This window comes from Triticum aestivum, chromosome 4A (genome assembly GCF_018294505.1).
Source record: "Triticum aestivum cultivar Chinese Spring chromosome 4A, IWGSC CS RefSeq v2.1, whole genome shotgun sequence".
NCBI classification, from domain to species: Eukaryota; Viridiplantae; Streptophyta; class Magnoliopsida; order Poales; family Poaceae; genus Triticum; species Triticum aestivum.
In genome coordinates this window covers 243,128,418-243,144,827 of record NC_057803.1, presented here as the reverse complement: position 1 = coordinate 243,144,827, position 16,410 = coordinate 243,128,418, and positions in this window count along the sequence as shown.

Genomic DNA, 16,410 nt, shown 5'->3' with positions numbered 1-16,410 from the left:
CTACGCCCCGGTGGTCTCCGCGCGCTTTTCCGCCGCCTGTAGCCCATTCCGGCGAAGCACCGCCGCGCGGTTTGGTCGTCGCCGGCCGAACCCCGGCGAGGCTGACGTGGCGGCTTATTTAGCGCTAATCCCCACCATTAGCCATCCCACCAGCCGCTGACAGTGGGCCCCAGAGCTAAGTCAACCCTGGTCAGTGCGGGTTTGACCCAGGGTTAACCCCAGTGTCACTGACCAGTGGACCCCACTGGTCAGGTTTGACTGGAGGCGCCCTGTTGACCTGCTGACGTCATGATGATGTCAGGCTGACGCAATAAGTATTTTCTGGAATTTAAATAATCTTAAATGATTTAATAATTCCAGAAAATGCCTAAAACTTCAATAAATCATAGAAAATTAACCGTAACTCCAAATTAAATAAATTATATATGAAAAATTATCAGAAAAATTCAAGGAATCCATCTGTACCATTTTCATGCATGTTAGAACAACTTATAGGTGCTGTTTAGCACAAATCATATAAAGGGCATTTAAATAATCACATATGGAGTTTGAATTTGAATTTTGTATTCAAACCAACTTCATTTAATCTGTTGCTAGTTGCATTAGCTCAAAACACATTCATTTTGCCATGTCATGATCATGCATCATATTGTGCATTGCATTGATTGTGTTCCTTTCTGTGTTGTCGGTATTTGTCCCCTCTCGATAGACGTGATACCGATGACGTGATCGTTGACACCGATGAAGAGCTAAATTATCTTCAGAAGTGCCAGGCAAGCAAAACCCCCTTGTTCATTCCGATACAATCCTACTCTCTCGCTCCTGCTCTCTTTTACTGCATTAGGACAACAACGACATATTTGATACTTGCTGCGGTAGCTGAACCCCTTTATCCTTTGCATGACCTGTCATTGCCACAGTAAATAGATGAAACCCACTAGCATGAGTAGGAATTGTTTGAGCCCTGATGTGCCTACTCATTCATGCTTGTTTGTCATGCCTGCTACTGCTTAGAGTTGAGTCAGGTCTGATTCATCGGGGATGAATCAGAGGCGTGTGAACATGTCCCCATGTGTGTGAGCTAAGTGTGTGAACACGTTTTGGTAAAGGTAGCGGTGAGAGGCCATGTAGGAGTACATGGTGGGTTGTCTCATTGCAGCCGTCCTTAGGAACTGAGTTCTGTGTTTGTGATCCATGACCAGCTACTACCACACATTGGAATGCTTAAGTGCCCCTCTCGACTTATTAATCAACATGATCTCTGTCCAGGAGTTGCAACTAGTTTCTGGTGTTTGTAGGTAGTGTTAGTAGTCTACCAAGTGGCACCCGGTACAGGTGGGCTTGGGACAGACTAGGCACAGTGGCCCGGTGTACCAAGTGGCACCCGGTTGGTGGGCTTGGGAACCCTGCACACATCGTTTGGGGCCGTAAGCGACACCCCGGCCGGATCTCCTTGCGGATGGAACCCGAATAGGCGATAAACCTGGACTAGAGACTTGTTCGGTTAGTCAGGTCGTGGCCGACTCCCTCGCCCGGCTTCCGCTTGAAGGTTGCCGAGGTACATGACGTGTACAGGGCGGTAAGTGGCGGAGCGTGTGTGAAGAAGTACACCCCTGCAGGGTTAACATCATCTATTCGAATAGCCGGATTCCTCGGATATGGAAACTTGGACCCCTTGTACAGTTCATAGACAAGTGAAAGTGGATACTCTAAAATACGCAAGATAAGCGTGAGTGCTATGGATGGCGTTCTCGTAGGGAGACGGGAGCGGATCCATAGTGGTGTATTGGTTGGTGAATATGTGGACTCGTGTGCGCCACTTCAAAAGAGTTACTTGCAGTCGTAGTTCAGGATAGCCACCGAGTCAAAGCTGGCTTGCTGCAGTCAAACCCTACCATCCGCTTTGTTGATAATGATGCATATGTAGATAGTTCTGATGTAAGTCTTGCTGGGTACATTTGTACTCACGTTTGCCTATTTTATGTTTTTGCAGAGAGACTTCGGTCTCGCTAGTAGTTCTGCGTGGACTTCGACGTTTAGCTTGATACCTCAGCTACGATCTTGTGCCCTCGGCAGGATCTGATAGATAGTCAGGCTTCTCAGCCTTTTTCATTTATAGATGTCTGTACTCAGACATGATAGCTTCCGCTTGTGCTTTGACTTGTATGCTCTGAATGTTGGGTCGTGAGACCCCTGTTTGTAATATCTCGCTCCTCGGAGCCTAATGAATAAAGTACTTGTGTCGTAGAGTCATGTTGTGATGCTTCGTTGTATTTGCACATATCGAGCATATTGTGTGTGTGATTGAAATGCTTGGTATGTGTGGGATCTGACTATCTAGTTGTTTATCTTTAGTAGCCTCTCTTACCGGGAAATGTCTCCTAGTGTTACCGCTGAGCCATGGTAGCTTGCTACTGCTCTGGAACACTTAGGCTGGTCGGCATGTGTCCTTCTTCGTTCCTGTGTCTGTCCCTTCGGGGAAATGTCACGCTTTGAGTACCGGAGTCCTGTTAGCCCGCTACAGCCCGGTTTACCGGAGTCCTGCTAGCCCAGTGCTACAGCCCGGACCCACTTGCTGATGACCGACACGTTTGAAGCTGGGTCATGGATGCCTGTCCCTGTAAGTCTGTGCCACTTTGGGTTTACGACTAGTCATGTCAGCCCGGGCTCTTATCATATGGATGCTAGCGACACTATCATATACGTGAGCCAAAAGGCGCAAACGGTCCCGGGCAAAGGTAAGGCGACACCCGTGGGGAACACCGTGCGTGAGGCCGCAAAGTGATATGAAGTGTTACCGGCTAGATCGATGTGACATCGAGTCGGGGTCCTGACAGCGTTGGTATCAGAGCTTGACTGCCTGTAGGATTACCAAGCCAAACTGGTCGAAGTTGAGTCTAGAAATTCTTTAGTTATATAAGGGAATTGATTGTGGGATGGAACGTAAGGCCCTTTTTACTCCTTATACCTCATGCCCTTCTGATCTGAGTCATCTTATCTTTCCTGCGGGGATTAAGAACTAGGCTATCTCTTCTTTCTATCAGGATCACGTGTTACTAATCCGTAGACTTATAAGATTGTTGATTCAAGCCTCAGTTCAGCTCCTACTATCTTCTGTATGTTAATTGTTGATCTCCAAACCTTGATATTGTGCTTCTGAGTGGTTATGCCACCATTTTTGTGAATGTCTCAAATCTTTTCTGAGCATTTACAGCCGTTATGCTGTCCGAGTCATTCCAAGTTTCTAAATAGTCTGATGCATTTGCAAATCCTTTCCCTCTGGTTTCGATGCTCCTTTATGCCAGCTCAATCACACTAATTGTTGAGTTGAGGTATTCTATTGCCTTGGCATTATGTTGGAGTTATTATTATGACCCTAGGTGTCTTAGGGGATCATCTAGTAATTTAGCCATGATTTGTGTTCCCAGTGTGATGATTCTGGCCATCAGTCTCGAAAGCATCCCGTGATGCTACTTAGTAGTAGGTATTCTACTCCTGGGTTCTGAACCCGAGATTCACTCTACCTACTTCATGTTGATAGCAATTGCTAGTGCCTTTAGGATATTAGTAACCTTTGCGATAGTCTTTGAAGTCCGTGGTATATCGTTCTTCCAAATACCATGAACCATTATGGCAGAAGTTTGTTGGATCAAAAGATCACAACAGGCCCTCTATGAGCTCTCCATGCTATATTGTGACTCTGCCAGCTCAACCTTTCTGCATGGGTTATCCGGAAGAATTATGTTGAACTTTGTTCGGCATACCAACCCATGTATCCACAACCCAGAAAGTTATATGTTCTTTTGAGCTGTTCTCTTTAGTTGCATTCTGACCCTCGTCTATCAATTGATAGTCAAGAGTATGCGTGCGTTCGTTCATCGATGCCTATGACTCTTGTGGTCTGTCAAGCCATTCCATTCCGGGATGACTAGGAGAAACAAACTCCAGTACCTCTTCCATATCCAGGATTGGGTCAAAGAAGTTGTGCTCCGCAGATCAAATTGCTAATCCAGCTTTTGTTCTGTTCTACCTTGGAGTATTACCCCCTTTATGTCAGAATTGTCGTAGTGATACTTCTCACCATCATTAGTCATTCCTCGGCCCTCGTGTTGATGCAACCGGAATACCGACAAATGAATTGTGATGTGTGAAATCCATACTCCCAGCAACCTCGTTGTTTGGTAGTTAAAGGACAATAATTTCATTTTTAGTGTGTTGGTTATTGAATCATCATTCTAAGATTGATCGTGCTACCTAGTCCATTCTCCTGGTTTACTCCTCGATCGATGAGTTAGGATTATTTCAAATCCTTGCTCTATTGATCATATCGTCCTGCCCTGAAAAGCAAGATTGTTCTCGAGCTTAGTAACATACCGGTGGTTCGTGATTTTCTGAATATCTTCTCAGAAGTATTACCAGGTTGTCACCTGACCGCTATGTTGAGCTCGTGATCAAGTTGGTTTCTTGTGAACCACCTTCTCTCCAAGAGTCGGTGTTAGATATCCCTGAGCTAGTTGGTTAAGCTAAACGACAACTTGGAGGGTTGGAAGATAAAAGCTTGCCTGACTTAGTTCGTTCCAAAGGGATATTCTTGTGTAGTGGTATTGAAGAAAGATGATATCTTCATCGATTGGTCCCTGTGATCAGTTGCTGGACCTATTGTCTTATCAATCCTTTGATTTGAGTGTGGGCTATCGTCAAATCAAGTCAGAACCAACGATGTTCGTAATGTTGTCTTACTCGTGGTTGATCCCTCCAGCATACACCATTATATCTTTTGGGTCTGATCAATGCTATCACCATATTCACATGATGGTGGAAGTCCAGTGATATGGAAATTCCGATGAGTTGTTGTTGAGCCCATTGACAACATCCTTATCTCCTCCATGATGTTGTTGAACATTAAGTTAGTGTTGGAAACTTTTGAAAGCATTTTCTTCATGCTAGCTCATGAAGTACTTGTTTGATGAAAGGAGTGACTTCCTTTGATTCACGTGCATTTTGATGTAAGTTGCCGCCGTGAATTCGAGAAAGCATGTTTTTACCTCCTTTGGAATCGTCCCAAGTCAGTCATGCACGTGCGAAGTATTCTGTGGTTTGATAGACTGATCATCTTCATTCCATATGTGTATCCTAGCACATCAAGCCACCGACTGATTTGTTCAAGGAGAAGGAGTATCTTCATAAGAGCTAATCCGGACTTATGAAAGAACTTCGATATCCTCGATGATGGCTCCCAACCAGAACTCGGTAGTGTTTTATTGTAAGACTACCATGTGGGCATGCTTGTCTGGAACAACGTGTTCACATGTTTGTAGCAGAACCAGCTCATGTTTTGGAGCTTGCTATCGTAGTTCATATCCTGAGAATCTCGCAACGTCATCTCGTCGATTTGTGTTGCAAACTTTCATTTTTCCTCCTAGACTCGATGAGTCTGGAATATCCTGACACCAACCAGATCTGGGTCTCAGGCAGATATGATGGTTGGAACATTTCCCAAGAACTATAATATTGGTCCCTCGATAACCGGTAAAGTGGATGTCGTGGCCAACACACCCAGCCGGAAGACCTATTATTGTAGTATCCTGGTTGAGGAAGTTGGCCACCTCCCCATAAGGATTTCGTAGGATTTACCTCCGTAACTATTCCTTATGGATTCTATTGCTCCCGAAGTCCGACCTTTTACTTGATGTTCTAGATATCAAACCATATCTATGGGTGTATTACGCTAGCACATTAAGGAGAACATTAGAAGCGGAGTGCTAAATGTCTCTCGGTCGATCATCCAGATTTTGTTTCCTTGGCCTCGCTAAGGTGAAATCTGAGAAAGTGTTATCCTCCTTCGCATCTGCATCCTCCATCACCATTCATCATGGTAGCAAGTGGTGTTGCCAGGATCCTTGACACGGATGTTGGTAAAACTTTGATGATTATGGAAATGCTCAAGTTCTTGAGAGCACGCACAAGCGCTACGTGTTATCATCGGCACTAACCGAGGTTGCTCTCAGTTTCCTCGGCAATGCTATGATCTTTCAAACATAGAATCCACTCTCTTTTGTTGGGTTCTTCCCCAGTTACCAGAATCATTCCAGCATTTGCATTTTGTTCCCAGCTTGCACCACCAATGTGCCATTCTACCATGGGTCTCTTCCATCTCCGGTGATGAGGAAATTCATCCATTACGTTGTCTTCAACAAGGTAATCCACATCATCCAAGTCCGAGTATGCCATTCTACAGACCCCCTCCAAACGATCGTTGTGAATTGCCTTATGCTGGTATGAAGAGTTTCAATGATCTCTAAATCAAAGGTAATTCTTTTTGCCACTTAAGATAATACCCTACGATCACCCTCCTCCAGGATGTTTCGTCGTGGTATCATGGCAATTCAACTCCTCGCTACGTTAACAATCGATTACCACCTTCTTAAGTGTGGAATCGTTGTGTACCTGGTGAACCTTCGTCATCCGTTTCTTTCCACCCCTCTTGATGTGTATCTCGTGTCTCACCCGAGAGATGGTTCTAAGTCTCATTCCGTGAGTTAGTCCTGAGTTGTTCGACCTTCGAGAAGACCGATCCTTTTAGAGTTTTCCTTTCCTCTTCTTGTCATGATTAGCTGAAGTTCTCAGAGCAAGACGACAAGACAAAGATGGTGTTCAAATCAACGTTCAACTGAAGTGCACCCTGGATCGTGAAGATTATACTAGTTGCGTTTCCCCTTCACCTTACCCTACGCTTGAATCTCGAGACGAGATTCTTGTTTAGTGGGGGTGAGTTGTCACATCCCTAGCTTCTGGCATTGCTCTAGCCTAGCTTCATGTGTGCATCATGTCTATATTTTTGAAACTTGAATTGAGGAATATTGGAAGCCTCAAAACCCTAAATAAAAGAGGGGCAAAAACCCTAGAAATCTTATTCATTGCTCCAAAAGGCTCTTTTTAAATGTTTGATAATTTTTGGTAAGGGTTCTGGTCCCAACCAAAATATTGAACATTTTTTAAGGATTTATTTTTGGGACTTTGAATTTAAATCATTAGCTATTTGAACTTGAATTATATTCATATAATTAGAATATAATTTCAAATATCCCTGAATTATTTTATGAGCTTTTGGAAAAGTCCATCTAGCAAAATAAAAATATTCAGAGGAGTTTTGGCATTGTTTGAATTATTTTTAAATTCAAACAATGGCAAAAGATATTAAAATAAAACAGAACAAAATAGAAACAGAAATATAAAACAAAACAGAAGAGAGAAGCCCAGCTTACCTGGCGCCACGAGCCGGCCCAGCTCCCCCCCCCCTGGCCGGCCCAGCCCACCAGCGCCTCCCCTGTCGCCTTCCTCCTCTGCCAGGAGGACGGGCACGCGCCCGGCGCGCGCGGCCACGCGCCCCGGCCACCTCCTCCCTGCCTGGCTGCCTCCTCCTCCCCTGGTTCCCTCCCGCGACGCCACGCAGCCCCCTGCACCTCTCACTTCTCCCTCGCTCTCTGGACCCCCCTCCTCCTCCTCTGTTCTCCTCACCGAGCGGAGCCCGTCGCCGCCGCTCGCCATAACCACGGCCACCGGGCCTCCCTCGCTCCCCCGACTAGCCCAGAGGCTCCGCCTCGACCCCCTCTTCCTCTCCACCAACCCATGCCCCGCCGGACGCCCTGCATCGCCGCCCACGCCATCTTCCCCATCTCCGGCCGCCCGAGATCGCCGTCGTTGATTCGTCATCACCAAGCCATCCCCGAGCCCGCTCCGACGCTGCCGCAACCACCGTGAGCTACCGCTCCTTCTCCCCCTCTCCGTTCTCTCGTTTGCACGCCGCAGCTGCCACTTTGCCGATGACCGGAGCTCGCTGCCGCCGGCCATGTTGCCGTCGCGGCCATAGCTTGTTTCGGCCGCATCCGAGCACGGCTTTGAGCTCGTGGGGCTCACAGGAAGCCCATGCGCAGCTCAGCTTGTCCAAAACCCCACCAGGGCCTCGCGCCCGTTACCACCCGAACTCCGGCGCCGCCGCGAGCTCCGTTCCGACGAGCCCCGGCGTTCCCGCAGCTTCCCACCTACCCCATCAGATGCGGGAGAGCACGGGCTACGCCCCGGTGGTCTCCGCGCGCTTTTCCGCCGCCTGTAGCCCATTCCGGCGAAGCACCGCCGCGCGGTTTGGTCGTTGCCGGCCGAACCCCGGCGAGGCTGACGTGGCGGCTTATTTAGTGCTAATCCCCACCATTAGCCATCCCACCAGCCGCTGACAGTGGGCCCCAGAGCTAAGTCAACCCTGGTCAGTGCGGGTTTGACCCAGGGTTAACCCCAGTGTCACTGACCAGTGGACCCCACTGGTCAGGTTTGACTGGAGGCGCCCTGTTGACCTGCTGACGTCATGATGATGTCAGGCTGACGCAATAAGTATTTTCTGGAATTTAAATAATCTTAAATGATTTAATAATTCTAGAAAATGCCTAAAACTTCAATAAATCATAGAAAATTAACCGTAACTCCAAATTAAATAAATTATATATGAAAAATTATCAGAAAAATTCAAGGAATCCATCTGTACCATTTTCATGCATGTTAGAACAACTTATAGGTGCTGTTTAGCACAAATCATATAAAGGGCATTTAAATAATCACATATGGAGTTTGAATTTGAATTTTGTATTCAAACCAACTTCATTTAATCTGTTGCTAGTTGCATTAGCTCAAAACACATTCATTTTGCCATGTCATGATCATGCATCATATTGTGCATTGCATTGATTGTGTTCCTTTCTGTGTTGTCGGTATTTGTCCCCTCTCGATAGACGTGATACCGATGACGTGATCGTTGACACCGATGAAGAGCTAAATTATCTTCAGAAGTGCCAGGCAAGCAAAACCCCCTTGTTCATTCCGATACAATCCTACTCTCTCGCTCCTGCTCTCTTTTACTGCATTAGGACAACAACGACATATTTGATACTTGCTGCGGTAGCTGAACCCCTTTATCCTTTGCATGACCTGTCATTGCCACAGTAAATAGATGAAACCCACTAGCATGAGTAGGAATTGTTTGAGCCCTGATGTGCCTACTCATTCATGCTTGTTTGTCATGCCTGCTACTGCTTAGAGTTGAGTCAGGTCTGATTCATCGGGGATGAATCAGAGGCGTGTGAACATGTCCCCATGTGTGTGAGCTAAGTGTGTGAACACGTTTTGGTAAAGGTAGCGGTGAGAGGCCATGTAGGAGTACATGGTGGGTTGTCTCATTGCAGCCGTCCTTAGGAACTGAGTTCTGTGTTTGTGATCCATGACCAGCTACTACCACACATTGGAATGCTTAAGTGCCCCTCTCGACTTATTAATCAACATGATCTCTGTCCAGGAGTTGCAACTAGTTTCTGGTGTTTGTAGGTAGTGTTAGTAGTCTACCAAGTGGCACCCGGTACAGGTGGGCTTGGGACAGACTAGGCACAGTGGCCCGGTGTACCAAGTGGCACCCGGTTGGTGGGCTTGGGAACCCTGCACACATCGTTTGGGGCCATAAGCGACACCCCGGCCGGATCTCCTTGCGGATGGAACCCGAATAGGCGATAAACCTGGACTAGAGACTTGTTCGGTTAGTCAGGTCGTGGCCGACTCCCTCGCCCGGCTTCCGCTTGAAGGTTGCCGAGGTACATGACGTGTACAGGGCGGTAAGTGGCGGGAGCGTGTGTGAAGAAGTACACCCCTGCAGGGTTAACATCATCTATTCGAATAGCCGGATTCCTCGGATATGGAAACTTGGACCCCTTGTACAGTTCATAGACAAGTGAAAGTGGATACTCTAAAATACGCAAGATAAGCGTGAGTGCTATGGATGGCGTTCTCGTAGGGAGACGGGAGCGGATCCATAGTGGTGTATTGGTTGGTGAATATGTGGACTCGTGTGCGCCACTTCAAAAGAGTTACTTGCAGTCGTAGTTCAGGATAGCCACCGAGTCAAAGCTGGCTTGCTGCAGTCAAACCCTACCATCCCCTTTGTTGATAATGATGCATATGTAGATAGTTCTGATGTAAGTCTTGCTGGGTACATTTGTACTCACGTTTGCCTATTTTATGTTTTTGCAGAGAGACTTCGGTCTCGCTAGTAGTTCTGCGTGGACTTCGACGTTTAGCTTGATACCTCAGCTACGATCTTGTGCCCTCGGCAGGATCTGATAGATAGTCAGGCTTCTCAGCCTTTTTCATTTATAGATGTCTGTACTCAGACATGATAGCTTCCGCTTGTGCTTTGACTTGTATGCTCTGAATGTTGGGTCGTGAGACCCCTGTTTGTAATATCTCGCTCATCGGAGCCTAATGAATAAAGTACTTGTGTCGTAGAGTCATGTTGTGATGCTTCGTTGTATTTGCACATATTGAGCATATTGTGTGTGTGATTGAAATGCTTGGTATGTGTGGGATCTGACTATCTAGTTGTTTATCTTTAGTAGCCTCTCTTACCGGGAAATGTCTCCTAGTGTTACCGCTGAGCCATGGTAGCTTGCTACTGCTCTGGAACACTTAGGATGGCCGGCATGTGTCCTTCTTCGTTCCTGTGTCTGTCCCTTCGGGGAAATGTCACGCTTTGAGTACCGGAGTCCTGTTAGCCCGCTACAGCCCGGTTTACCGGAGTCCTGCTAGCCCAGTGCTACAGCCCGGACCCACTTGCTGATGACCGACACGTTTGAAGCTGGGTCATGGATGCCTGTCCCTGTAAGTCTGTGCCACTTTGGGTTTACGACTAGTCATGTCAGCCCGGGCTCTTTATCATATGGATGCTAGCGACACTATCATATACGTGAGCCAAAAGGCGCAAACGGTCCCGGGCAAAGGTAAGGCGACACCCGTGGGAACACCGTGCGTGAGGCCGCAAAGTGATATGAAGTGTTACCGGCTAGATCGATGTGACATCGAGTCGGGGTCCTGACAAAGATCCATTCCGCATCACTTTGCAACTTCCAAAGTTTAAACTCGCGAACCCAATTTGGTCCTCCACGGCCCCAAAGATTAAAATAACATTTGAATTGCTGGCAAGCAAAAGATCGAAGATCAACAATAAAGAAACCAACTTGCTTGGAAGAAACATTGAAGGAATAAACCTTGTCATGTAAACATGAGACACCCAACTCGATCGATGATCCACCAACAACAGCCTCTAGAGCCGCCGCCACAGAATGATCATCAAGCCTGAAAACATGACGGTTAAAGGACACCACCAACGTGAAGTGACCTGTGTCCTCCGTAGGGTGGACCGAAAAACCAGTAGATCTGAAAACTTTATCCGCAAACTCCAAACCCTTGGAGAAGTCCAAGCCAAGGGTTGATCCCGATGAGAAAACCATGACCCCTGAGTGAGGGGGAGACGCCGGAGAGATTGGTAGGGAAAGATTAGGGTTTTAGTGGTGGTGGGAGGAGATCGCCGGAGGTGGGGTGGGAGGTGGGAGGTGGGAGGTGGGAGACGCCATCACGGTTATGTACTTGATAATTTTGTTGATCCTTCTATATCTATTGACTTAACAGAAATGAAGAACCCCTCATCCATCGAGACAAATGATCCAACCAGGTGTCATCGTTGGGCCCCTTGGCGGGTGCGAGTCTGGCGGGAGATAGCACACATGATCATGTGTCAAGCCTCCAGCCCAGCCCCCGGCACGAAGGGTATGTGGCAAGTCTCTCCCACCAGGGGAGACGCAGAAGAACGTGCCCCAGCCCCCGCCAAGGAAGAGGAGGAGATGCACCAGAGCAAGGCTCACCAAGAGGGTCCACCCCACCTAATGCCTAGGTAGATAAATCCCCGACAAGGGCCTCTACTAATTAACTGGCCCATGCTGAGGCTATGGTCATCGATTAAGGGGACGCGGGCACCATCACGGACATGAAAGCATGGCTTGGCCCCTTAGAGAGTGAGATCAGATCTATCGGCGTCCGTGAGAAGTTGTTGATGAAGTACTTGGGAAGTGCAAGAACTCTTCGAAAGATGCAGAGGACAAACTGGCGAACCAAGTCAAGCAGCGTGACCTCTGGATCAATAATCTGGTTGACATTGCCGACTGCCTCACTGACCATATTGCAATGATGGACATGAAGAGTTGGGCCTTCTCTATCAGCAGGCATGAGGTTCCAAGCGTCAGGCTAACGCTCTTCTTCGAAGGCTTGATTAAAGGGCTGAAGACGTATGAGGACGAAAGGGCTGCTTGCTTTGCAAATGAGTCCCGGAAGGTCACTAGTGACATCCTCTTTGTGGTCTTAAGCAACCTCGACTATTGCCACCCGGACCTCAACCTCTCCGACAGCTTCAAGAGGCTGCCAGCGGGCGTCAACATTTCTGCCGCCGAGGCGAAGGCAAGCCCTTTCGCCGAAAAGGTTCTCTCCGTCCCAAGGGTCCCTGAAGATCAGCACGCTCGGCCTTGAGCTATTCTTGTTGTCATGGAGCCCTGTAACAAAACATAACATATGTCTTGTGTTTAGGCTTCATACTATTTCTAATTCTGCACTTGTCGAACTGATGTTTAATTATGTCAAATGCATGCTAGCCCTCTTGTGTTTACCCATTGATATTCGTATGTTTAGTTTCTTTTGCATACTTTGGTTGCCTGCCAGTAGCATGTTGTCGCGATTGCTATGAGGAACAAGTCCTTAGCATTCTGCTAGTGAGGATATGCCCCGGCAGGTTTTTCCTTAATAGTCTTTGATGCTGCCACCCACTTTGTTGAGGAGGCTCGAAACAAAGCGGGGGCACAGACAGATACAGTAAGGTACCATCATACGAAAGGCATGTAGAACAAAAATCTTAGTTGTCCGAGGGATGAACAAGGCAAGTTCTGAAGAAAAATTAATGAACATGTCAATTTAGCTTTCGTTCATGCTTCCCTCCCTTGCCAGGCAAGCATTCAGTCATGCACAATATCTCCCTCCCCACTCGTGCTTGTTCCTCTTGTTCGTATATCTTAAGGAAATGGCGCTTGCATATCCATATTAGGCCTGTAAAGACAACAAACAAGAAGGCGCACAAGGGAAAGAATTGGCAGTTTACTAGTTATGGTAGAAACTAACAAGACACTTGCAACTGACTCGTATGGTAGAAAATAAGGAAGGGTTGGTTCCCCTTTTCCTTGCCATTCTGGGTGTGGGTAGCATGATGGCCACGCCACCCGTGCCGCCCACTGTTATCCCATCACCATCGCCTTCCACCCCTGTTGTTGTTGTGGCTATGGCGGAGACGAGCGGTGGAACCTGAGTAGGATGAGGCGAGGAACCAACGTTGTCCTTTTTCTTTGACGCCATTAACAAAGTGAGCGTCAACGAAGATGTCGGCGCAGCTTGATGTGTTGCTCACAACCTTGGATTCATGTAAACGCGAACCCCCCGACTTGTCGCGCCAAAGATTTCGTGGGTTGACATGATCACCTATGGGGCCACAAGCCCCATTGTGGTTCGGTAAGGGGAAAGGTCACATTGCACAAAGAGTGGAGGCTATGAGACAGCACGACGACGGTGACACTGGTGGTTTTTACCATGTTCGGGCCACTGCGAGGCGTAAATCCCTACTCCTGCTTTGGTGGATTTAATGGAGGAAACCAAAGAGTGCGCAACGCTCGAGCCCGGCAAGGTGGCCTTCGGGGGAGCAGCTATGCACGTACAAGTTTGCAGGGGTCCGAATCATTTGCTTTGTTGCCTTGGACCTCCTTTTATAGCTTAAGGGGTGACCACAGTGGCAAAACAGTCTTTATTGAGTGATTAGATAGCTAATAGTGTTATCATACCTAACTCTGGCAGTTAGGATAAAGTGCATTAAATCCATTGCTAGGTGACATGTTGAGGGTGCAGCCCGGCTAGCCTGCCAAGCCGCTTAATCATCTTCTTCTTATCTACTTGACACGCCTCTGGATGGGTTTCTGTCGTGGTATTTCTCACGGGGGGCTTGCGAGTCGACAGATGCCACAAGGGCTTAGTGTGTGGGTAAGACTGCTGCTGATAGGCCCGGGAGCGGGTATGTGAGTAGCACGCGGTGGTTTACCCAGCTTCGGAGCTCTCCATAGAGATAATACTCCTACTGCTGCATGTCTGAGTGTATCTATCTGGGGTGTACATCGGGCAGTACAAAGTGCTCCTGGAGCTGTATCTGGGATCAGTGCCCAGTGCATCTGATCTGGTATATGCCTATTCGAGGCATGCTAGTGGCCGGCCATGTATGGCCATGGCTTGTGGCTGTGAGTGTGTGAGAGTCCATGGATGGATGGATGGATGCGTGCCTTATATAGGCATGGTGGTAGCTTACTACCTAAGCTAGGTAGTGGCGTGGGGGGCAAGTGGGCATGGGGCACCATGCCCATGTACATGATGTGCATGTCTCTTTGTCCCTGATGCACTTTATAAAACAACGCCCAAGGACAGATACACTGTAGATGATATCGTCGCTGTACGGTTGTCTCGTCCAAGGTATGGCCGTCTCATCGGTGTCTTGTCGATGTCGCTTCGGGCTGCAGTCGGCAGCCGGCTGGTTGGTGCAGTCGGCAGCCGACTGGTTGGCGTAGTCGGCAGCCGGCAGTCGGCAGCCGGCCGGGCAGAGCAGTCGGACTGGGAGCCGGCAGGAGCGGCCGGACAGTCGGACTGAGGGGCTTTGCTAGCCCCAATGTCTTGAAATATCGTCTTGCCGTCCTCGGGGTACCCGTGGTCGATTACTCCGACAGTAGCCCCCAAGCCTCCGGGCAACTTGGCAAAGTTGGGCGAAGGTTTTTTGGCGAGTGTTCATGGAAATGATCATGAAAAAAGACAAAGTTAATCCATGCGGATATATCAAATGTTTGCTTTTAGCATTGCAAGTTTTATGCGGAGGATGCCGACTTGGTTTCGTCCGAACCCCCTTAATCTTTTTCATGTTCCCTCCACTCTTTGGCTTGTGCTCTCGCTTGCCGGACAGCCGCTCTGCGGTCTGTGGCTGAGAGTGGACCGCGGAGTGTAGTGTACAATACTCACACTTTGGGAGCGAATTTAGCCGAGTAGATACTCATAAAAGAAACGACCGGGTCGCCCGAACCGTTTTTCTTCCTGGACGTTTTTTGCGTGGGTGGCCTCCAGCATTCACCTTTGCTAGCCGGACAGCCGCTCTGCGGTCTGTGACTAAGAGTGAGCCTTTGGAACTGCGCACGCTACTAAGCCGTCTGCGGGAACTAACGTCTCAGGCCAAGCGGCCAGCCCCCGGGCCAACTCTGGCTGGCGCCGGGGCGAACAGTGATGCAACTGTAAGAAAAAATGCGGAGATAGCACTCGAGCATCGCTCGGGGTTATCCATGCTTGCGTGATGCAAAAATATGCGGGCTAGGAGCTCACATTGATTTTTGTGTAGTCGCGGTCGTCGAAAATAGCCGGCGCGACTCGGCGCTCGCGGAGCGCGTCGGCGCACCCACTGGGTGTAGCCTTTGAGCCCCCGGGTGCTCAAAGGGGGTTCCGGCCGGTCAGGCTCGACCGGCCAGGCGGCGAGGCGTCTTGCAACGTCCTTTTTCTTCTTTTTCTGCCGGCTGGGGGAGCCGGACAGAACTCTTCTCTTGTCTGCAATCTTCGTGGGGGCGCGCCAGCGCACTCGCTGGGTGTAGCCCCCGAGATCCGGGCCGACTGCTGATCAGTCGGGCCGGATCTCCTGGCAACTACTTTGTCTGCTTCCTCGCGGGGGCGCGTCAGCGCACCCGCTGGGTGTAGCCCCCGAGATTCGGGCCGACTGCTGAGCAGTCGGGCCGGATCTCCCGGCAACTACTTTGTCTTCTTCCTCGCGGGAGCGCGTCAGCGCACCCGCTGGGTGTAGCCCTCGAAATTCGGGCCGACTGCTGAGCAGTCGGGCCGGATCTCCCGGCAACTACTTTGTCTTCTTCCTTGCGGGGGCGCGTCAGCGCACCCGCTGGGTGTAGCCCCCGAGATTCGGGCCGACTGCTGAGCAGTCGGGTCGGATCTCCTGGCAACTACTTTGTCTTCTTCCTTACGGGGGCGCGTCAGCATGGTCGCACTCTCCGGACCTATTCCAACATCTGTTGTAGGGTATTCGGGATGGACACTATTGTGCTAGCACCAACACCTTCTCCCTGGTTCAGTATTGATAGTCTTGGAGAAAACTTGCTCTTCCTTGGACCAAACTATCCAATGATGGTGAAAGGCGATGCAGCTGCTGTTGACACAACATTACTACCATTTATGAGAAGCAACTGTATCTATACCTCGGACATTGCTATGCTTCCCTATCGTGGCTATCACAATATAGGTATTGAAATAGGCCGCTTCAGCCTGGATGATCAGTCCCGCATTGGTCTCGAGATTAACAGTAGCTGGCCCTTCCTAGAGAATCACTTCTCGTTCAAAGCAAGCGTTTCCAATGCCAACGAGTGGTTGAGCTGAAGTTCATTTCATCGATTTCTTATTTTTTGTGTGAGAAAAACTTTACTT